Source organism: Myotis daubentonii, chromosome 4 (assembly GCF_963259705.1).
Source record: "Myotis daubentonii chromosome 4, mMyoDau2.1, whole genome shotgun sequence".
NCBI classification, from domain to species: Eukaryota; Metazoa; Chordata; class Mammalia; order Chiroptera; family Vespertilionidae; genus Myotis; species Myotis daubentonii.
In genome coordinates this window covers 43,541,884-43,566,531 of record NC_081843.1, presented here as the reverse complement: position 1 = coordinate 43,566,531, position 24,648 = coordinate 43,541,884, and the positions used below count along the sequence as shown (strand labels likewise).

Sequence of the window (24,648 nt, the reverse complement as noted above, 5' to 3'; positions counted from 1 at the left end):
GGTAGGGATTTTCCCCTGAAGTTAGGGAGGGAATAAAACCCCTCAACTAAGTGCCAGGCGGGTAATTAATCCCTTTAACTACGAACAATCATACTTAAACTACATAATCTTTTCTCCCTGGAATGGAGATAAGAAACGCCCTAACCTTTGTAATAGAGATTGATAGGATTGAATCAACTGGTATAAATACAGTTGTAACAAGACAGAAAGACTCAGAACTTAGAACAGAATCAAGAAGACAGAATCTACTCGGAGCCTAGAGACAGAGCCTAGCGGGAGAACCTAGCAAGGGAACATGGCCACAGAACCTGGCTGGAGATCCGAAGCAGAACCTCTCTGGAGATCCAGACCAGAACTTGGCTGGAGATCCGGGCTAGAGGTCCTGGCTAGGTTTCTGATCAACTGAACGCTGTCTCCGTGTCATTCCTTCTTCGCCGACTCCGTCTACACCTTTGGGGACCCCTGGACCTGCTGGGGTTGGACCCCGGCAATTTTTCTAAATTCTTTAGGTGGGAACTTAGATTATTGATTGAGTTTTTTTTACTCCTTCCGGATAAATGCATTTTGTGTCATAAATCTCTCCCTTAGTTGTGTTTTATTGTGTCCCACAAATTTTGGTATGTTTCATTTTTATTTAATCCAGTTCAATGTATTTTTCTAATTTTCTCTGAGGCTTCCATTTTGATCCATGTATTACTTAGAAGTACATGGCTTAGTTTCCAAGTTTTTGGAAAATTTCCTGTCATCTTTCTGCTATTGATTTCCATTGTAGTTGGAAAATATACTCCATATGATTTCAATACTTTAAAATTTGTTTTAGGTTTGCTTCATGGCCCAGAATATGGTCTATCTCAGTATATGGTCCATGAATACTTGGAAAGAATTTATAGTCTCCTGTTGTTTGGTGGAGTGTCCTTTAAATGTTAATGATTAGATTCTATTGGTTGATGCGGTTGTTAAGTTCTATAACTCTCGCTGATTTTCTGTTTAGTTATTTTGTCAATTGTTGACATAGTAATGTTCAAGTCTTGATTTCTTCATTTAGCTGTATTCATATTTGGTTCACATGTTTTGAACTCTGTTGTCCTATGCATGCACATTATAATTGATACATTTTCTTTGTGGATTAACTTTCAAGCATTCTATCATCTCTGTCTTGGAAAATTTGTATTTCTTTCTATATTATCTGATATTATAACTCCTGTTTTTCTTGGATTATGCAATACTATATGTTTTCCCATCCTTTTACTTTTATCTTACCCATCCTATATAATAAAAGGGAAATATGTAAATTGACCTTAACAAAGAACAACTGGGAACAACTGGTTGTTATGATGTGTACTGACCACCAGGGGGAAGATGCTCAACATAGGAGCTGCCCCCTGGTGGTCAGTGCGCTTCCACAGGGGGAGTGCTGCTCAGCCACAAGCTGGCTCATGACTGGCCAGTGCAGCGGTGGTGGCGGGAACCTCTCCTGCCTCCATGGCAGCACTAAGGATGTCCAACTAATGCAGTGGTCAGCAAACTGCGGCTCAGCAAACCGTGGCTCACAAGCCACATGCGGCTCTTTGGCCCCTTGAGTGTGGCTCTTCCACAAATACCAGCTATTCCACAAAATACCGACTTCTGCGCATGGGTCACGAAGTTTCAATCACACTGTACGTGTGCACCCGCACGTGGTATTGTGTTGAAGAGCCGCACTCAAGGGGTCAAAGAGCCGCATGTGGCTTGCGAGCCACAGTTTGCTGACCGCGGACCTAAGCCATTAGTTGGACATCCTCCAAGGGCTCCCGGTCTGTCAGAGTGCGCAGGCCGGGCTGAGGGACACCTCCTGAGTACACAAATTTTCATGCACCGGGCCTCTAGTATTGTTATATTTGGTATGAATTTCTTGTAAAGAGCAGATATTTGGGTTGTCTTATAATTGGGTTGCCAATTTCTGTCTTTAATTTATATAGGTAGATGATTTAATTACTGAAATGTTCAAGCTAAGTTTATCATTTTTTTTTCTATTTGCTCTGTTTTTTATGTCTGTTTTTCTTTTGTACTTTTTCTTGAGTTTCTTGAGCATTTCTTAGAATTCCATTTTGAATTATCTGCAGGATGTTTGAGTTTATCTCTTTGTATAATTTTATTAATGATTTCTTAGGTATTACATTACCTGTACAAAACTTGTCACTGTCTAGTGGTACTGTCATTTTAATATCCAAGTTAAATAGGAAAATCTTACTTCTTTATGTCCCTTTACCTTCCCCATTTATAATATACTACCTTAAATACATACAACCATATTAAAAAGTATTATAATTTTTACTACAACCATCAGGCATATTGGGAAAACTCAAGAGGGAAAGGAAAGCCTATTCTGTACCCATATTGTTACTAATCATATTCTTCCTTCCTTGCTGATGTTCTTTATTATTGCCTTCTGTTTCCATAATTTGCTTTAATTATTTCTTAATGGTAGATCTATTGTCAATAAGTTTTAATTTTCCTTCATCTGAGAATGTCCTGATTCTCCCTTTATACCACAAAGATATTTTTATTGGGTATAGAATTCTGGGTTGACCACTCTTCTTTTAGCACCTGGAAACTATTGTGCTACCTCTTTCTGGTGTCCATGGTTTCTTATGATAAATCTGATTTTTTTTCCTAATTGTTTTCTCCAGTAATTAAGATGCTGCTTTCTCTGGCTATTACAAGATTTTTGTCTTTAGATTTCAGAACTTTAATTATGTTGTTTCTTGTCATATATTTCTTTGGCTTCTCATGCTTGGGGTTTACATAGCTTATTGAATCAGTAGGATTATGATTTCTTTTGGACAAATTTGGAAAGTTTGTTATAATTTCTTGAACACTTTTCTTCACCTATCCTTGCTAAATTCTGATTACATGAATATTAGATCTTTAATATCATCTCATAAGTCTAATTGTTGTTGTTCTTCAGATTTAGTAATTTCTGTTTTTCTATCTTCAAGTTCACTGATACTTTTTCTGTCCTCACCAATCTACTGTTGCTCTTGTCCATTGAGCTTTTTATTTGTTACCATATTTTTCAGTTGTAAAATTTTCAGTTTATCTTAGTTATATCTTCTGTTTATTTGCTGACACTTACTTTCTTTGGTGAGACTTTTCTATTTTTTAATCTGTGTCAAATGCATTTACCATTGTTGAATAATTTTCTTATTGCTTTAAAATGCTTACATAATAATTCTAATATCTCTGTCACGTTGGTATTGTCATTTGTTTTTTCATATTTTTTATTCAGTTGAGATCTTTCTGTTTCTTGCTATGTCATGAATTTTCTATTGAAATGTGGATATTTTCAGTATTATATTACAACTAGTAACCTGGTGCATAGATTGGTGCACATTGAGAGGAAATTAATTAGAAGGTGGCCTGCAGGGTGGGACTGGGTGAGATGGGCCGGACACACCCTGGAGCCAACCTCCCAGGGTCCCTCCCCAGTGCCTGCAGAGTGGGCAGAGTTCCTCCAGAAGGTGGGGTCCCTCAGCCTGGCCTGCAGGGATTGGGTCAAAACCAGCTCTCCAATATCCCCAAGGATGTGGAATGAAAAAGCAAGTGTGCAGTAAACCAGATTCAAGGCCGACAGTGCCCCTGCAACAACATAACCTACAGCCAAAGGTGGAATCATGCAGCCCTTCGAGGAATCAGGTTCCCTCCTCTCTGGTTTCAGGGTGTGTCACCTGAGAACCTCGGCTGCCAAGTCACTGTAGCTCAGCAGCTCCTGCGTTGAGCATCTGCCCCCTGGTGGTCAGTGTGCTTCATAGTGGCCAGTCGGATGATCGGACACTTAGCATATTTGCCTTTTATATATATAGACTAGAGGCCCGGTGCACAAAAATTTGTGCACTTGGGGGGGGAGGGTCCCCTCAGCCCGGCCTGCACCCATTTGCAGTCCAGGACCCCTTGGGGGATGTCCACCTGTCGACTTAGGCCCACTCCCCGGTGGATCAGGCCTAAGCTTGCAGTCAGACATCCTTCTGGCAGTCAGGGAGTCCTCGGGGGGATGTCCGCCTAAAGGCTTAGGCCCCCAAGGGAGCTGTGATGAGGAAGCGGGGGTGACAGAGGAGCCACACTGTCCCACCCCACCACCCTGGGTCGGATCACACACAGGACACCTGGGCGGGCCGGCGGATCGCTGCTGCCCCGCCCGGCCACCCCGGGTCTGGTCACACACGGGACGCCCCTGCCCCAGGTTGCAGATAGCAGGCTCGGATGGTGGCAGGGCAGGCAGGATGGTGCTGACCTGCCCTGCCTGCAGTATGCAAATTAGCTGCCATCTTTGTTGGCGGTTAATTTGCATATCACACTGATTAGCCAATGGGAGGAGTAGCGAAGGTACAGTCATATTACCATGTTTGTCTATTATTAGATAGGATGTTCTGTGTCTTATTTAAGCTTTTTTTTTTTTTTGTCTTCCCATGATACCAATCAGGCAGGGGAATTGGAGGCACTACCTCATTACTGCCAAATAGAAATTTAGTTTCCTTGCTCAGCCACCATAAATGGGAGACCTCCTAGTTGCCGATGGGTGAGTGTGAGACTGTCAGCTTCCTATTGGTCCTCCATTTATACCTCTCAGGTTGAGAGGCATAGGAATGTGTATTTATTGCACCTCACACAGCTCCCTCTGACGCTATGAGGAAAGAGTTGGAGCACTATTCACACTGGTAGAGATAAAATTCTTAACTCTCCACTAGGTCTCTTCTTATACCACCTTAGGGCAATGGGTGGGGTTAGAAGTACATGTTTTCTTAGTGGTTTCTGAAAATTTTCTCCCTTTAAAACCTATGGCCATTACAAGGCTTACTGTCAGAAGTGAAGGGAGAGTAGCTAGCAACTAAAAGAAAGGATCTGTTGATAAGCTTTGGTTGATTTTACTGTGTTGACTTGTTTATTGTAAGGGAAGAAAGAAGTCTTGATTTTCTTGGCATAGATAAAAAAATGTATTTCCTTTTCTAAATCATAACAGCTTTCTTTCTATATCAGGACATGTGTTTTGAAGAAATGAATCTTGACAATTATAAACTATTAATAGAAAAGACTAGGATGTTTCTTTCCTTATAATATACAAAAATTTTAATTTCAAGGAGAGCTAGTAGGCCCTTTAAAGTGTTGAGCCAGAACAGAGGTAAGAATCTTTTGGATGTATTCTTGCTTCATCTCCTGCCTTGCTCAAGTTGAAAGAAAAATGCAAAATGAGGGGAATCATGCTCTACATCCTTTTTCAAACAGGGAGACCACCTTACAGGAAGTGTCATAGTAATAACAGTAGTCACTACAAAGTAGATATAAAGAGAGCTAGAAGTAGCTCCACTGTACTTTACTAAAGTGAAGTGCGGAACTTCCTTTTCCCGCTCAGGGGGAAGGGTAAATGAGAATTGACAGCCACTGAGCTTGAAATGGGGCAGCAGTAGCAAGGGGTAAGAGATGACGTAGTGCTGTGACAGAGGTCAGGGATTGATAACTAATCTAGAGGCCAGATGGAGCATGTGAATGAGATTCAGAGATTCGGCAGAGTGAGCTAAGGTTGAGGTGGACTGAGTTAGTGGAGGGAAGAAGCTGTACTTGCTTCCTACTGTGTATTTTAGAAGTGAAACCGAGGAGCACATCCAGTCCATGTGTAAAAATTTCATCTCCGTGAAGGCCAGTGAGAAATCAGAGGAACAGCAAAGGAGTTGTTCAGCTTGGGCACAGTTCCCTGTTGTGTTTCCTTATATCTAAACTCTAATCTGGAGAAGAAAAGTTACAGAGACAAACATTTGTGACAAGAAAATTAATACTTAAATAGAATTGTCACCTTGCAATTTAATAAATAGTTATCCATACAAGGCTGAAACAAACAAACCTAAATGAGAACAAGCTAATATAACTTTAAAAGGCAAGTTTTGTTTGTTTGTATTCTATGGATTAGGGACTTAAAATGAATATTATAAAAATAAAGAAGTGGCAATAGTTGTACATGGAATAGTATATGGTATATCACTGTTTTTGCACACCACTCTCTTCATCCTCACATCCAAATCACATACCTGCAGGAGGCATTCAGTTATCATAAATGCTTTGCATTGGATGGGAGAGAGTATGTGCTAAGCTACTTATATTGGATATTAGTGTACAACTGCCTACTTACATTACCTTGTCAAATACTGTACAGATACTCAAAACAGCCCAACAAAGTATCTAGTGTGGCACTCGTACTGAATAGAGATATCTCCTCCCCTTGAAGCAGATTGAGTCATTTTTGAACCAGTTATAAGTCTTAGGAAGTACTTTCTGACATATAGCCTAAATTATCTCCTTGTAACCTCTATAAATGGTCTTAGTTTACCTTTCAGATTCTACTGAAAAAAAAAGTCTATCTTTCTTCAAACTTCCTTCAAATGCTTGAAAATGACTGTGTTATACTCCTAGTAATTTACTATAGAGACGGTTTTGTCTTTCCTTATTACTCTCATATTACCCTTGAATGAGTGTTATTTTGTACTTTCCACTTCAATTGTGGCAGGAAGGATGAGACACAGCATTTCTTGGGAAATGTGGCCAGCTCCAAACATGGAGGTGACTATTGGATCACTTGATGTGTAATCTTAATCTGATAGACTTTATTTTCTTTTTCATGAGTAGTGGTGTATTTTATAAAATTCTGTACATTGTCTATGCACATAGTATAGAAGTTTCTTAAAAAGTAAAATTATCTGAAGGGGTTCATTGGTGTCCTGACAAGGAATAGTCAGATTCCCAATTATCACACCTACCATGATGAAATTCAAATCTGGGGAGGGCTCTGCAACAGGCAGAAGGAATCAAACAAATGAGTCTGGATCCTAAAAGAGATCAAAAGATTGGTGTTAATCACTGATGCCAATCACCTTCAGAAAGGGATTCAGATATATAACTACCTAGAAATTATATGTAACCACAAAGGCTAATTAGTAGGCTTCTTGGGGGTTGCACAAGGAATCACATCCTTGGTGAATATATCTCAATATAAGGTTTTTACTTAATAAACAAGAAATGTAATGTCATTGAACCCAGGTAGACTGATCTTCCTTAAACAAACTGTAAGAGACTGATATGTGAATATGGGTAATAATTTCTTAATTTAGGGTGAGGGAATCTCCTTTCCAGTGTCAACTGTTGCCTGCTATGTGGGTTATACCCTTTTCTAGTGCTGAGGATAAATTAGCCATTAGTTTGCCATGACAATGTGGTAACTAACAAAATAAATGATCTTTAAAAAAAAAAAAAGGAAGGAAGGGAAGGAAGGAAGGAAGGAAGGAAGGAAGGAAGGAAGGAAGGAAGGAAGGGAGGGAGGGAGGGAGGGAGGGAGGGAGGGAGGGAGGGAGGGAAGTGAGGGAGGGAGGGAGGGAGGGAGGGAGGGAGGGAGGGAGGGAGGGAGGGAGGGATTCAAGGAGCAGGAGCTACAAAGTGATCATGGTACAGAGTAAGGGAGTTAACACCAGGCATGAGCTTGGGTCTCCCAGGGTATAGAAGTAACTAGACAATCCATGAGAGCCAGGTTATCATAAAAAGGGTCCTGGATATGAGAAGGGACTTGTAAAGTAGTGTTACTAATGTTATTGTTTCCATTGAAACATGGAGTTGTCTCTGTTTAATTGCCTGCTAAATTAATAGAATTAGTAGTGGCAAAGCTGCCATTCCAATTTGCATCTTTTGACATCAAGACTGGTGATCATTTTACCATATTCTGGCTTACTCTGTTTCAGTTAGCTAACTTTATAAAAATATTAAATACAAACCACCCAGAATCTAGTGGCTTAAAATAGTAATATTTTATTCTCATCATCTGGGGTCCTCTGAGATTCCAGTGTTACAGATTGAGCTCAGCTGGACTGCTCTGCTGGAAGCTGTAGCAGCTGATGGGGACCCGTTTTTCTTTGCGAGCCTATCACGACCTTCCCTGGTCCAAGTTTTTATTATCCTCATTTAAGTAGAGGTCTAGCTGGAAAACACTATTCTCAAAGTGTGGCAGAGATAAAGGGTCTCTCCTAGGTATCCTAAGAGACTGACACACCGTTGCTTCTCCTCCATCCACTGGCCAAAGGAAATCATTTGGCCAAGCCCCAAACCAAGGAATGGAGCAGTGTTGTAATGAAGTTTCAACCAAGGCAAGGATGACGAAGGGCTTCCCCTGTTAAGACCAGAATTTGATCAGAATAATGGTCGATGTGCCCGAGTTCCTGCTGACTACTTTGAAGGTCCTAATTTTTCCACTTGATGTGAAATAAACTTACATCCCAAAACTTGAGAAACTCTGAATGTACAGATGAAAAAATAGGAATGGGATAAATATGGAGAATTCCACATACTTGTACTTATCTTTTTCGTGTTTGCACTTCTGAATTCATTGTACTTGTTTCAAATATATAGTCTTTTTTTTTTAAGGTACTGTTTATCAGATCATTTGCTATCTTAAATAACAGAATCTACTTTTTAATAAGTCTGTCAGAAAACACAGGATGAAATAACAATGCCTAAAAGGTCTAATTTAAGGTTTTCCTCTAAGATGTCATTAAATTTTTGAGAAATTAACCTTTATCCAAAATGTTGGATGTTCTTCTGAATGAATCAATATAAATATCATATTTTCCAAGTTCCAATGAAGAGCCTTTAAGTGTAGAAGTTTTCAAAATCAGAGTGGACTATCTGTTGTTCTGACTTATTTTCTACAAAGAAACTCAGATTTTCTGATAATTTTTCTTTTTCTTGAAGATATATTGAGTTCTTTTTTACCCTTATAATTGACATAAAAATAATTTCAGATGTACTTTCTGAGTTCAGCAAATCCTTTTAATCAGTAGACATTTTGATGTATCGTACATGGGCTTTTCATTATAGTCATATATTACAAGCCATCTGACATCCCTTTGCTTTGGATTAATAGGATCAATCAATTATTTTTCAAAAACTTAATATGATCCTTATTTTTATCTTGACTTTTGCCCCATATATTATTAATGTTTTCTTCTTATTGATATAATATGTTACAGAAGTGTAGGTTTTATTATTCTTCCTGTTTCCACATTCTACAGAGGAAAGTGATGACCTTATACCTCATCCTTTCTGCATTAATTATGGAAAAACATATTGTTTATATTTCTTGGAAATACATTGAAAGATTTGTGCTTCAGCATTAACCACGATTATTGCAGTGCTATCACTGCAGCTTTGGCAAACCTGAGTATTACTGACTTAGCACATACAACAGTGAGCCTAGTCTTCTCAGTTTTTCTCTCCCAGCTTGTCATATGCCAGCAAAGTGCTTTGCTCAAAGTAGTGGATGGTAATACATACAAGTGGATGGTAATAAATATTTAACGTAATAAATTTTTATTATGTTAAAGACCTTCTCAAAATTCCCATTTGCCTAGAGAGTAAATGGCTTTAAATGCTTCTTGACTTGTTTCCATCCTAATAGTTTAGTATCTCCCATCTGTGCAAGAAAACACCATGAAACTGTTTTTTTAATTTTTTTTTCTCAAAAGTTAAAGAAATTTAGGGTTTAATGCAATAATACTCTACAATGATACTAATGTTTATAATGATAAAAAAGGATCTTTAAAATATTTTTTTCACAGTTCTTCAGGAAATACTACAATCATCCTCAACCTGAACACATCTATACTTCTAAGTTTTAAATAGTATATGCAACTCGTGTACTTGTATTTTTTATACATTATTTCCCAAATATGTACAGAGTCTTCATATTTATAACTTCTAGTATCCACATCATGTTTCATGAAATTGATATTCACAGTGAGAATAATGTGTTTTTTAATTGTTTTTTATTTATTTTGTTATTATGCCACAAGTCTTTTATAAACATCAGCTTATTTATCTTTTCTTAAAACATATCATATAAGTAAATTCCCAGGACCTAGCTATCAGCGCATTCTTATTTAGTTATATGTGGTTTAATTTTATTTTTGTAACCTATTAGGTCAATAAAATAAAACACCAGTAATATATTTGAAAAAGATCAAAGTCAAAATAAGGTACATTTTAAGCCTTTAAGCAAATTTATTGGCCACTACTATAGACATTATAGAGAGTATCATTTCATGACTGTTACTTTGTTGATTTTTTTTATTTAAACTTGTTCCCAGGTCTGGGATTTCTAAATGAGGTGTACTAATTCTAATTGAGGTGTACTCGATCACTTGATTAATCCAGATATTAATATTACAACAAAAATATTAATTCCAGAGAACATCTTACATTGATCATCCCCATTTTACATATTGGTGTCTGCCAATAATTCTTTTGGGTACAGAACTGGAAATGTGTTCTCTAAGCCACTTAAAATGGAGTCCTTTCCCAGTGAGTTCTTATCTAAGAAACTGCCAGTCTTCCTGTCATCTCCCTCTCCTATGTCAGCCTGACACATCCCTTCATCTACTGAGCAAGACAGCCTTTCTGTTCCTGTCAGCTTGAGCAAACTTTAGACCAGCTTCTTCCTCTCTGGAGGCCCCTGACCTGCCCTTAGAGCACTTACCTCAGAAAACTTGGAATTGTAAATTTTCTCCCTGCTGCTTTGACATGTAAATCTTCTCCCAGACTTTTGTCAGCTTTACAACCTAGGAGTGTCTTTCTCACCCACTAGGAGCCATCCCTTTGAAAGGTTATCACCAAGAAAGATAGTGTGTCGGTCTGTGTAAGAAGGTGGAAGCCTGAGTGAGCACCAATTAGCAGACACAGCTGGTCTAATAACATTGACCAACTACTCTTTCACTCCCCTCAGTACTTTTCCTCCAGCTCACTCAGTGCTCCCTCCAAGATTAAATGCTCGCTCTTACTGCAGTAGTCTTAAATAATGTCTTGACTGTTTAACTCTGTACAATTTTTCTATTACTCACACATGTTTATATAGCTATAGTTTATATCTATCTTGCTATTTCTTTGGAGAACCTTGACTAGTATATATGCAAAGTGAATCTAGCGGCATGTGATAGCAACAACAGTTTCATCTTAATCATTCCACTATAATTTTTATTTTATATTTCAGTTCTTATTTTTGTATTTCAAAGGCCATCATTGCTGTGGAAATTGTGAAGTTTTCTCTTTAAATATTGAATGATACTACAATGTGAAAATGTGGGAATCATTTGCCAGCAGGTAAAGGGCATCTTTGTCAGTTGGACTTTGCATGATTGTTCAATCATTTTCTGCCTCTCAGGGATCCTATGCTTCTTTGGGCACTACTGTTAGGTAGGAGGACTGGAAAAGAAATGGAGGAAGTGGATGGGTAAGCTACAGTGTGTAATTCCTTCTCTTGAGTAATAATAGAGCAGAGGTGGCAACAGATAAGACATGAATGAGAAAATTGACCTTAGGATATGTTAGACCTAAGTATTTAGAATTAGATTAAATATTATTTTTCATTCAACAGTAACATAAAACTAACTGTGTGGGGGTAAGATATGTACTCATTATGCTGAAATTCTGATAATAGGGCACATTGATTAAAAGTACCCTATTTCATCATTTTCTTAAAGGCTTATGCCAACCTGAAAATTGTAATTATAAAGAACAATCAAATCTTAAAGCAACAGATGTGAGTGCACACAATAAAGGAATAAGTCACTTATTTCATATATACCATAACATAAAAATATAAGGATTTCAGAAAAGTAAACCAATCTATATATATAAAAGCCTAATATGCTAAGTGTCCCACCAATCGGTCAACCATTTGGTTGACCGCTCGACCAGTCACTATGACACGCACTGACCACAAGGGAGCAGACACTCCAACCGATAGGGTAATGGGCGAGACCGCTGGACACGCCCTGGAGCCAATCTCCTGCAGTTCCTTCCAGGACTCTAAAATATTACTTCTAATTAATTTCCTCTCAATGTGCATGAATTTGTGCACCAGGCCTCTGGTATATTAATAAAACTATAAAGACTGGCTTATTATACAGTGATGTACTATTAGCTGTTAACAAGGCTGTGGGAAAGAGAAATTCTAACACATTTATAATAATAAAAGAGTAATATGCTAATTAGACTGGACAGCCAAATGACCTTGCGGAAGTCGTTCCAAACATCTTTCTGGATAAAGCCACGGCGGAGGGGACTGAGGCAGAGGCAGTTAGCGGCAATCAGGCAGACAGGCAGGTAAGCAGTTAGGGGCAATTAGGCAGGCAGGTGAGTGATTGGGGGCGAAGAGGCAGGCAGGCGAGCAGTTAGGGGTGATCAGGCAGGCAGGCAAATGGTTAGGGGCGATCAAGCAGGCAGGTAGAGTAGTTAGGGGTGATCAGGCAGGCAGGCAGGCAGGCAGGTGAGTGGTTAGGAGCCAGTGGTCCTGGATTGCAAGAGGGATGTCTGACTGCCCCCAAGGGCTCCTAGATTGCAAGAGGGTGCAGGCTGGGCTGAGGGACCACCCTCCCTGCCTCCTCCCCGTGCATGAATTTCATGCACTGGGCCTCTAGTTAATTATAAGTGTGTGAATTAAATAGATTACTGTGGGAAAGTTTTGGCAAGATTTTATGTTAATGATGAATATACCCCATAAACAGCATTTCAAGATCTATACCTTCTAAGGGCAAACTTGCATTTGTGTACAATTAAACCTGTACAAACATTTTTATTTTATTTATATTAATAACAGGTAAAATTTGAACTACACAACCACAACTAAATATACAACTAGGAAAAATACATAAACAAAACCCAGCATTTTACCATAGTTTATACAATATAGTAAAAATGGGTAAGGCAGGTCTATATTTGTAAATATAAACCAATCTTGACAACAGTATGTATCTCGTTGCTTAGAGAAAGGAAGTTACACAATTTAAATGTAACACAACCTGTGATTGTAAAAAATGAAACAAAACATTACAGTATTATCTACAGATGGATATATATGGTTCAAATTTCTTTAAAGCATGCCCTGCAGATGATGTATTAACTTCAGCACAGGAAGTGGAGAGAGGACAATTGACTGAGCAGAGAAATGTCAACTTATTTGCAATATTTATTTCTTAAAATCTGAATCGAATATGCAAATAGTGTTACAGTAGACCTTGTCACTTTTAGCTTACCTATATCATTATAGTTGTAATACATTTCTTATTGATGGCATACAGCTGTTTCACTTGATTTTAAATTGTTTTGATAAAATCTGTCAATTGATATTTTTAGATTCTTTGCTTAAATATGATTATAGTGTAGATTTAGGTTTACCATTTTGTTTTCTGTTCATTCTTATCTTTGTTCTATTTCTCTAAAAGCTTTTTTTGGTTTATAAAAAAGATTTAGTATTCTATTTTAATTTTTATATTGTGATTTAATAAATCTCTATAGATTTTAGTTGTTACCATGGTTTTTAAAATATATAAATACTCTTCATAGTTTAAAATCAGCCTTTTTCTACTTGAATTAGAATGTAGAAATATTACCACCAGCAGATGTCTTCACGCTCTTTCTTTTAGGTATAGTTGTCATAGGTACTATATCTACCTATGTTGAAAACTTCATTAGACACTGTTTTTATTTGGTTTCAACTGTCAAAAATATTTTGAACAATTTAGAGAATAGTCTATTTAATTTACGTGGCTAATTTACAGTTTCTCTCACTTTCCTCATTCTTAATTTTCCAAGATTGCTCCTGATATTTTCTTCTATATTAATAATTTTCTTTAGCAATGCTTTTAGATTAGGTCTGTTGGCTATGTTTTTCAGTTTTCTTTCATCACAGAATGATGAAAGTTGTCACTTTACCTTCATTACTTAAAAAACATTTTCACTGGATGCAGAATTCTGGGTTTACAGATATTTCCACTTATTGCTTTAAAAGATGTGTTACTTAAGTCAATGAATGAATGGATAAAGATGTGAGACACAGATATTATGGAATGTTATTCAGCAGTGAGAAAGAAGGAAATATTTTCATTTACAACATGGGTGAACCTGAAGTCCATTGGGCTGAGTGAAATAAGCCAGACAAAGACAGCTACTACATGATTTCACTACATGTGGAATATTAAAAATAAAATAAAGTTTAACTTATAAAATCCAAGAATAGACTGGTGGTTACAAGGTGCTGGGTTGGGGAAATAGGTGTTTGTTAAAGGGTGCAATGTTGCAGTTATGTAGGATGAATAAGTCTGGTGATACAATATAAAGGCATACTGATTATATTTAATAATACTGTATTGAGCACTGGAAATATGTCAAGAGAGTAGATTTCAGGTGTACTCATCACACACATAAAAAATAACTGTTAGGAGCTGATATATTATCTTGGCTGTAGCAACCATTTAATATATATATAATGTATAATATATCATATATAATTTGTGTAATATACATAATAAAGTCATGTTGCACACCTTAAATATATATACAAGGTATATAGTGTATGAATATGTATATGTGTGTATATCTGTATACATATATATATACACATATATATGCATAAATATGTGCCACTTCATTCTGTCCCCATGCTTTTGATGAGAAATCTAGTCATTTGAATTGTTTCCTATAGTTAGTATGTCAGTTTTCTCTGGTTGCTTTTCTTTGTATTTAGTTTTATCAGTTTGATTATGATGTATCTGGACAAAGAGCTATTGGGTTTATTCCATTCTAGGTTCATTGAGGTCCTTGAATTTGTAATGTCTTGTCTTTCACCAAACTTAAGAAGCTCTCATATACAAAGTGGGGGAAAAACAGTTGTGAAAATGTGAAACAGAGTTTATGCTTGATATTATTTACTAATTGTACTATTTTTCATATGAACAACTGTAGGCCTACCTTTGCTCCATTCTGTATTATTCTTTAAATACTTTTCAGCACCACATTCTTTCATCTTGCCTTTTGGAACATGAATAACATGAACTATAGAGTACTCATTAACTTTTAGCAGTCCCTGAAGCTCTGTTCATTTTCCGTAGTCCTTTTCTCTGTTATTTAGATTAAATATTTTTTATTGATCTGTCTTGAAGAGCTCATTGACTCTTTTTTCTTTCATTTTCATTCTCCTGTTGAAATCATCCAGTGAGATTTTTACTCATTGAAATTTTCAATTGTAATATTTCCACTTGTTTATTTCTTAATCTTCTATTTAATTACTAGCCCTTTTTATTTTTCTATTTTTATAAGAATGTTCAGAATCACTTATTTGAGCATTTTTATAATAGTCACTTTAAAGTCTTATCAGAGATAAAAGCTTATCTATGTCATTTTGGTATGTTGAATTTTTTTATATGTCAAATAATTGTAAATTGTAACCTGATTATTTTTAGTATTTCAATCATACAACTGGGTCTGAAGTCCTGTGGATAATGTTAATATTTTTGTATTAGTAGGCAGTCAAGATAGTTAAGGTCAGGAACTAAATTCTAACATTCTAATTTCATTTTTAGTTTGTTTTTCCGAACCTTTGCGTGCTTTCAAATTGATCCGAGATGTGTGTCACTCAAGTTATCATTCTAGAACCTGATGACTGTCTATTCAGTGGTTCAGTTCTTGAAGTTTTTGATAGGCTAATTAAGAACAAATCTATGCATGGTTAGGTAGGAGGTGAGCCTAGGAGTTTATAAACAAATTAGAGCATCTCTTTCCTGAGCTTCCTTCATTCCAGTGCTCCCCAGTGCTCTCCTGTTCCATGAGATGGACCTTGTCTGTCACTCAGTCAAACACTTGCAGCACTAAGAAATTCACTCCGCAGTACACTTGCATGATGACATCCAGGTCTGACATGGAATGGAGAATGAAAAGCAAGAAAAATAAAACAGTGGGAATGGCCCCATATTTTTAGAACTGCATTTCCACTAAATGAAGAGGGAATTTTCCATTTCTCAGTGTAATTTCCCTTAGAATCCACTGCCACCATGGGGAGTGGCTGGTGGACTGGGCAAGAGAAGAGAGAAAATAAAAAAATAATGTATTTCTATACTCTCCTGAGGAAAGAATTCCCTTTCTTGTTCCAAAACAGTATGTTCTTCCTCCATCTGCCTGGTACCATTTCCTTTCTTCGTCCTCAAATTGCTGTTCTCATACATTCTGTCCAGGCTTTATAGTTGAATTCGGTGGCAGAAACCAGATGGAGCATGCTTACTCCATTTTACCCAGAACCAGAATGGACAAATATATTTCTGTTTATAGAAATTTTTAAAGTTGTGCTTAAGTATAGAGTTAGATTGCAATAACAAGGACAGTTCAGTGGTTATTTTTTATTTTTTAATGTTCTATATTTTTTTGAAATTTTTGGTTTTGGTCTGTGTTGTTACAATTTATAAACTACTTGTGGTGTGCTGTTTGCACAATGACCCTGATTATTCCTCCCATTGCATTTACTAGTATGTTCCTTCCCAATGAATTTATAGATGCACTTATTAAGAGTTTGAGTATATTGCTCTATCCCTGAATCTGAGCTTACCTCATCATTTTCTTTCATATATTGATTGTGGCAGAAGTGATAATATGCCCCAGTGAGTCTAGGCATCAAGGGATCTGGCATGCTTTTGCCTCCTGCCAACATCCCTCCCTTCCTATCTCTCTCTCAAATCAATCATAAAAATAATAAATGAATGAATGAATGAATGAATGTAAAGTAAGCTTGAGCAGATGAGCTTTGAGATGATGAGAGGTCAATTTACTGTCAAAGAAGGAGAAAAGTGAACAAAATCAAAGCAATTTATTAATAAGTAACTTCAAAGAACTTCAAATTAAAGTGTGCTTTGCAACATTATTCATTTCTATTTTCTAGTATATTGCATTCACTGGCAATTAAATTAAAAGTTCTTCCTCTTGTGGACTTCTCTCTGGGGCATATTTAGACCCAAAAGGATAACCTTTCCTTTTTAAAACAGATGATTTTACATTTAATGAAATTTGTCTTCATTTTTAAGATTTCTAGGCTCATTTATTAGACTGTTTTGTATCTGGCATAACATCTGACCTAATTCTAATTTGCAGAACGTAATTGGAGCTTAGGGATATCATTATTCATAATACTCTTTCAGTTATAACAAATGAGAGGTAACCTTTGAATAAAAAATAACATTCAAAGGAAACTGTACTGTTCCTTTTCTTCTTCTTAAATGTGACTAAAGACAAAACCAGTCCTTACTTTTCGTTGATGATATTTGACCCCTAAAAACAAATATGGTTTTATTATTTGTAAAGGTCTTAGGAGAGTATTTACTTATACATCTTGGCAGTTTGGTAAAATATACAGTTCATAAATGTATGAGTTTTTAAAAGTGTAATATTCTCCTCTTTCAATTATATTTGAAGAGTGAAAATATGAAGTATATTGTTGGCACATGTTATCATTGCCAATGTGATTTGCTTTCCTAAAATTTGGTAAATTTTTAAACTTGTGTATATTTCTTAAGTTGTTGAAAACCAATTAAAAATTGCTGGAATTTATTGCTGGAAACATTTACTAAGATTGCAAATTTTACTTATAGTCTTAGAGAATTTTGAAATATTATACTCAACTATTTTCAAATGTTAACCTTAAAGAGAGAATTACATACAATAAATGAAGAGAGAATGCTTACCTATGTGCCCTTGACCAGGAATCAAACCCGTGACCCTTCAGTGCATAGACCCACTCTCTAACCCTCTAGCCTTCTAACCACTGAGACACACGGATGGGTCTATTTGATTTTTACTTTCTCATATTTTTTTTTTAAATTTGGTTTGTAAAGGGTTTGTTATTTTACCATTCTCGTCAAATAACCAACGTTAAAAACAGTTTTTAAAGTTTGAATTTTATTCTGTTGTATGTTTGCACCACATTTCCTTTATCCATTCATCCATATTTGACATTTGTTTCCACATCTTCGCTATTTTGAATAGTGTTGCAATGAACATGGGGATTATAATATCTTCTGGAGATAAGAGTTTCAACTCTTTTGAGTAAAGAGCCAGAAGTGGGATTGCTGGAGCATATGGTAGTTCTATTTTTAATTTTTAAAGGAAACTCCAAACTGTTTTCCATAGTGGTGACGCCACTATGCATACCCACCAACAATGTGAAAGGATTGCAATTTCTCCATAACTTAGCCATTGCTACTGACTGTCTTAAAAAAAAAAAATCATCCTAAAAGGTGTAAGGGGATTTGACACTGTGGTGTAAATTTGTGTTTTCCTGATAATTAGTAATATTAATCATTGTCTGCATACATGTTGGACATTCATATGTCTTCTTTGGAGAACTGTCTCTAGTGAAATCCTTAGCCCATTTTTAAATTGGGTTTTGGGTTTGTTTTTGTACTTTAGTTTTGTTTTGTTTGTATTGAGTCGTGCAAGTTCTTTATACGTTTTGAAGATTAAACCCTTAAATCAGATATATGGTTTAAAAATATTTTCAACCATTTCATAGGTTGCCTTTATACTTTGTTGATTATTTATTTTGCTGCATAGAAGCTTTTTAGTTTGATAAAGTTCCACTTACCTATTTTTGTTTTTGTTACCAGTGCTTTGAATGTCATGAAATCATTGTCAAAACCCGTTATGAAGCTTTTCCCCTGCGTTTTCTTATAGTAGTTTTACATTTTCACATCCTTCTTACAAGTCTTTAATCAATTTTGAGTTGATTTTATGATATGGTGTAAGGCAAGGGTACAATTTCATTTTTTTTACATGTGGACATTCAGTTTTCCCAGCACAAAAAGATTATCCGATGCCTACTGTGAATTGTTGTCACCCTTGTTGAGTATCAGTTGACTATCTATGTGAGGATTCATTTATGGGATCTCTGTTTTGAAACACTGGTGCATATGTCTCTTTTTATACCACTTTCATACTGTTTTGATAACTCTAGTGTTGTAATATATTTTGGAATCAGGAAATGTGATGCCTCCAGCTTTGTTCTTTTTTTCTTTTTTTTATAAGATATATTTTATTGATTTTTTACAAAGAGGAAGAGAGAGGGATAGAGAGTTAGAAACATCCATGAGAGAGAAACATCGATCAGCTGCCTCCTGCACACCTCCTACTGGGGATGTGCCCGCAACCAAGGTACATGCCCTTGACCAGAATCGAACCTGGGACCCTTCAGTCCACAGGCCGACGCTCTAGCCACTGAGCCAAACCGGTTAGGGCTCCAGCTTTGTTCTTTTTTCTCTAGATTTATGTGCCTATTTTGTGGTGTTTTTTTATTTCACATATATTTTAATACTCTTTTTCTATTTCTCTAAAATATACCTTAGGTTCTTCATAGGAATTATATTGAATCTATAAAATCTATAGATTATTGTCATTTAATAATATTCTACCAATCCATGATCAGAGGATGTCTTTCCATTTGTTTTGTCTTCATTAATTTCTTTCATCAGTGTTTTTTTTTAATTTATACTATATAAGTCTTTCAGTTTATTTCTTAGAATTTTGTGTGTGTTTTTGTGTTATAAATGGCAGGTTTTCCCTAATTTTCTTTTGTAATAACTCATTGTTAGGAAATATAACTGATTTTTGTATGCTGATTTATTATCCTTAAGTGGTTTACTAGTTGTAACATTTTTTAAATGAAGTCTTTAGGGTTTCCTACATGTAAAACCATGATAGCTGCAAACAGGGACAGTTTTACTTCTTTCTGATTTGTATGTCTTTTATTTGTTTTTCTTGTTTAGTAGATCTGGCTGGGACTTCCATTATCATGTTGAATAGAAACAAGAAGAGTAGGCACCCATGCTCTGTTCACGATTTTGAGGAAAAGTTTTCATTTTTGCTCTTTGAGTATTTTGGTTATGAGCTTTTCATATAAAGGGGTGGGCAAAAGTAGGTTTATAGTCATGAGTATATGAAACACAGAGTTAATCATAACCTTGCATGCCTTTTTCCACGAGAACAGCTGTAAACCTATTTTTGCCCACTCCATATAATAGCTATGTTGTTTATTAGATACCCAGAATTTATTTATCTTGTAATTGGAGGTTTGTACCCTTTCACCAATATCTCCCTGCTTCCTTTACTCTGCCAGTCTGTTAAAATTCTACTAAAAATTTTACAGTTTCAAATTTTATATTTGTGGCTTTATTATAAGTTCATTTTTGTGAGGAATGGTGTAAGGAATTTGGTTTCATTCTTTTGCTTATTATCCAGCTTTCTAAAAAACATTTATTGATGAGACTGTGCTCTTCCTATTGAATATTCTTGTCTCTCTTGTCAAAATTATTTTATATGCTAAGGTTTATGTCTGGGCTCTCAATTCTGGTCCAGAATTGGTCTATGTGTCTAATTTTCCCCAGTAACATACTGTTTTGATTACTATAGCTTTGTAAATTTTTTGCAATCAGTGAGTGTGATGCTTCTAAGGTGTTTTTTTTTTTTAGATGTAATTTAGATAATCAGGGTCTTTTAAGGTTCCATACAAACTTTAGGATTGTTTTTCTATCAGTGAAACATACCATTGGAGTTCTGATAGGAAATACATTAACTCTATAGATGGCTTTGAGTTGTATGGTTAGTTTAAATAACAGTACTATTTCCAATTTTTGAACACAGGTTATCTTTACATTTGTGTATCCTTAATTTCTTTTATCAAATTATTTTAGTTTTCATTGTACAGAACTTTCATCTCCTTGGTTTAATTTAGTCTTAATTATTTTATTATTTAGGATGTTATAAAAATAGAAATATTTCTCTTTTTTTAGATTTTTGTTGTTAGTGTACAGGAACACAACTGATTTCTGTATATTGATAGTATATCTTGCAAGTTTACTGAATTTTTTTTTTTGGTTCTAACTGCTATTGGTACAATCTTTGGGATTCTGCAAATAAAGATAATTTTATTTCCTTCTTTCCAATTTGAATGCTTTTCATTTATTTTTCCTGACTGATTAATCTGGTTAGAAATTCCATTCCTATATTGAATAGGAGTAGTGAAATGGGCACTGTTATCTTTCCCTGATCTTAAAGAAAAAACTTTCAACCATTCATAGCTGAGTACAAAGTTAGCTGTGGGCTGGTCATATATGGCCTTTATTATGTTGAGGTATGTTTCTCTTATCCCTAATTTTTAAAGCATTTCTACAATTAAACATGTTGAATTTTGTCAAATGTCGGTGCAGGATGAGATAAAGGATAGAGGAATCTGTGATATGAAATAAAAGTGGTTCAAAATTCACATTTTTTAGTTAAAAATGTGTTTGAAATGCAGAGAACATTGGCTGGTAATAGAAAACACTTGAAACATTTGCCATAACCACATAATGAAATAAAAAGATTGCATTTTCTGCTGTCATGAAGCTATTTAATAGAAGAAATGGGCAGTAAGGTAGTTGCGCCTCACTGTGTTTAATCTTCCTAAACTGTCCCAGGGGAATTTCCTTCAGTTAGTTCCTATTACTTAATTAGTCCCTTGTGGGAAAGTGCACATAAACTACTGTACTTTGTACAGTTTCCCAGGGGCATGCAGATGCCGGTCCATGTGCTGAAAACAAAGCTGAGAGCAAGTCTCAGGTCACTAGACTGCTCTCCAGGCCTTGGGCAGGAATTCCGCTCTGTCAATATTGAAGCCACTTTGACATATTCCTTCCACAACTTTAATTTGTGTGCAAGTAAATCATGTGATATTTGAAGATGTTATTAAAAGTGAATGATTTCATATTGTGATTGCTATTCCTATCAGGAACGCTTCCTAAAAGATACCCCATGTGGATTAAACTCTCCAAGGGAAACCTTTGTTGTTTCTTGGTCTGTCCCGTAATAAAATGTCAAAGGAAAGATGATAAGGAAAGAAATTGCTTAAGGTGGTATATTAGGCATGATAAACCTTTGAGGTTTTATCTCTACAAACAGATCAAATTGGAGCTTAAAATTCTGATTTAATTTGTCCTGCCTTCCACGTCTAGAGGCAGACTGATGTAGATTAATATCCAATGGCCTTTAAAAAGGATAACACAAAGCTTCTTTTCTACTCTGTCTCCAAGTTCTGATCAATAATTTCCCTTTGGGTGCTTACTGCCTTTCAAAACAAAATCTCTCAGCCTGGCTCTGTGCCATGTCAGCCTAATTTAAAAACAAAAGTGAGGGTGGGGGATGTCAGTCAATAAAATGCTACCACTTATTTCCCCTGATACTTAGTATAGTGAGAATAACAATAAGTGTTTTCTCCTATCATCCCATCTAGAAACAATGAAAATATCTTTATTATTTAAAATGATATCAGTATGAATATAAAATACATATTGGGCAGGTCATCTTATATTCTCTAAATTTATATTCATTCTTTTAAAAGGAAAATGATCATTAAAAATATGTGACTTGATTGATCGTTTATGAATTGGACTCGATATGCCTGCCAAATATGTATACACATATCCATGTTTATGTGTTCCTTAGAGCAGAAAAACCTGATTTTAAATTCTGATAATTATTTCTGAGAGTTCATTAGGATATAAAAATAGCCACAAGTATATACAAATGGATTGACATACATGACTTTTAAGAAAAAAAAAAAGGAATCCTTATTCTTCAATGAAACAAAAGAACTGTATTATACTCACCTGTCCTAAAATTGTTGTAACAGAGCAAAGTTAAATAGACTCAGCATAAATAATTTGTTTACAAGTAGGAATGTGTTGAATAGAAATTATTTTAATTGATATTCTTTTTTTTTTCTAGAGAGAGAGAGAAAGAGAGATTAATTTGTTGTTCCACTTTGTTCATGCATTCATTGATTACTTTTGCATGTGCCCTGATCAGGGATTGAACCCATAACCCTGACATATCCGAACAATGCTCTAACTAACTGAGCTACCTGGCCAGGGTTGAAATTCTTTTTTTTAAATAATCCTTTATTGTTGTTGTAAGTATTAAATATGTCCCATTTTTCCCTTATTGACCACTTCAGTCCCCCCATGCCCTCCCCCCTCCATCACCCCAGGCTATCAGCACTCTATTGTCTATGTCCATGGGTTACGCATATATGCATACAAGGCTTTGGTTGATTACTTCCCATCCACCCGCTCTCCCCTGCCTTCCCTCTGAGATTCTGCATTCTGCTCCATGCTTCCATGTCTCTGGATCTACTCCATTCATCAGTTTATTTTGTTACTAAGATTCCACATATAAGTGCAATCATGTGATACTGGTCTTTCTCTGACTGACTTATTTCACTTACATGATACTCTCCAGGTCCCTCCATGCTGTCTCAAAGGGTAAGAGATTCTTCTTTTTTACTGATGCATAGTATCCCATGGTATAAATGTACCACAGGTTTTTTTATCCACTCATCTACTGATGGGCATTTGGGCTGTTTCCACATCTTAGCTATTGTAAATTGTGCTGCTATGAACATAGGGGTACATACATTCTTTCTGATTGGTGCTTCGGATTTTTTAGGATATATTCCTAGAAGTGGGATCTGGGTCAAATGGCAGTTCCATATTTACTTTTTTGAGGAAACTCATACTGTTTTCCACAATGGCTGCACCAGTCTGCATCCCCACCAGCAGAGTACTAGGGTTCTTTTTCTCCACATCCTCGCCAGCACTTGTCATTTGTTGATTTGTTGATGGTAGCCATTCTGACAAGTGCGAGATGGTAACTCATTGTCATTTTGATTTTCATCTCTTGGATGATTAGTGACTTTGAGCATTTTTTCATCTGTCTCTTGGCCATCTGTATGTCCTCTTTGGAGAAGTGTCTATTCAGGTCCTTTGCCCATTTTTTAATTGTATTGTTTGTTTTCCTTTTGTTAAATTGTATGAGTTTTTTATATATTTTGGATATTAATCCTTTATCAGATGTATCATTACCAAATAGTTCTCCCATACAATGGGCTCTCTTTTCATTTTGTTGATGGTTTCTTTTGCTGTGCAGAAGCTTTTTATTTTAATGTAGTCCCATTTGTTTATTTTCTCCTTAGTTTCCTTTGCCTTAGGAGATGTATCTGTAAGCATATTGCTATGAGAGATGTCTGAGATTTTTCTGCCTATGGTTTCTTCTGGGATTTTTATGGTTTCACGACTTAAGTCTTTTATCCATTTTTAGTTTATTCTTGTTTATAGTGTAGGTTGATGGTCTAGTTTCATTTTTTTGCATGTATATGTTCAATTTTCCCAACACCATTTATTGAAGAGACACTCTTGACTCCATTGTATATGCTCTTGCCTCCTTTGTCAAATATTAATTGATCATAATGGCTTGGGTTGATTTCTGGGTTCTCTGTTCTTTTCCATTGATTTATATGCCTGTTCTTGTGCCAGTACCAGGCTGTTTTGATTATGGTGGCTTTGTAGTATAACTTGGAATCTGGTATTGTGATTTCTCCAACTTTGTTTTTCTTTCTCAAAATTGCTGCAGCTAATCAGGGTCTTTTTTGACTGCATATGAATTTTTGGAGTATTTGTTCTAGCTCTGTAAAATATGTCACTGGTATTTTAATAGGGATTGCATTGAATCTGTAGATTGACTTGAGTAGTATGGACAGTTTAATGATGTTGATTCTATCAATTCATGAACACGGTATGTTCTTCCACTTGTTTATATCTTCTTCTATCTCTTTTTTCAATGTCCTTTGGTTTGCCAAGTATAGGTATTTTTCTTTTTTGGTTAAGTGTATTTCTGAGTATCTTATTTTTTGTTGTTGTTGCAATGGTAAATGGGATTTTTTTTTTACGGTGTAATTCT

General features: G+C 35.8%; 1 long non-coding RNA gene across 1 annotated transcript in view; it reads left to right on the top strand.

Annotated features, from left to right (window-relative positions):
• Nucleotides 1-24,648, top strand: part of LOC132232392 (uncharacterized) — a 202,095-nt gene that overhangs the window by 108,334 nt on the left and 69,113 nt on the right. The gene's annotated exons all lie outside the window — the stretch shown is intronic.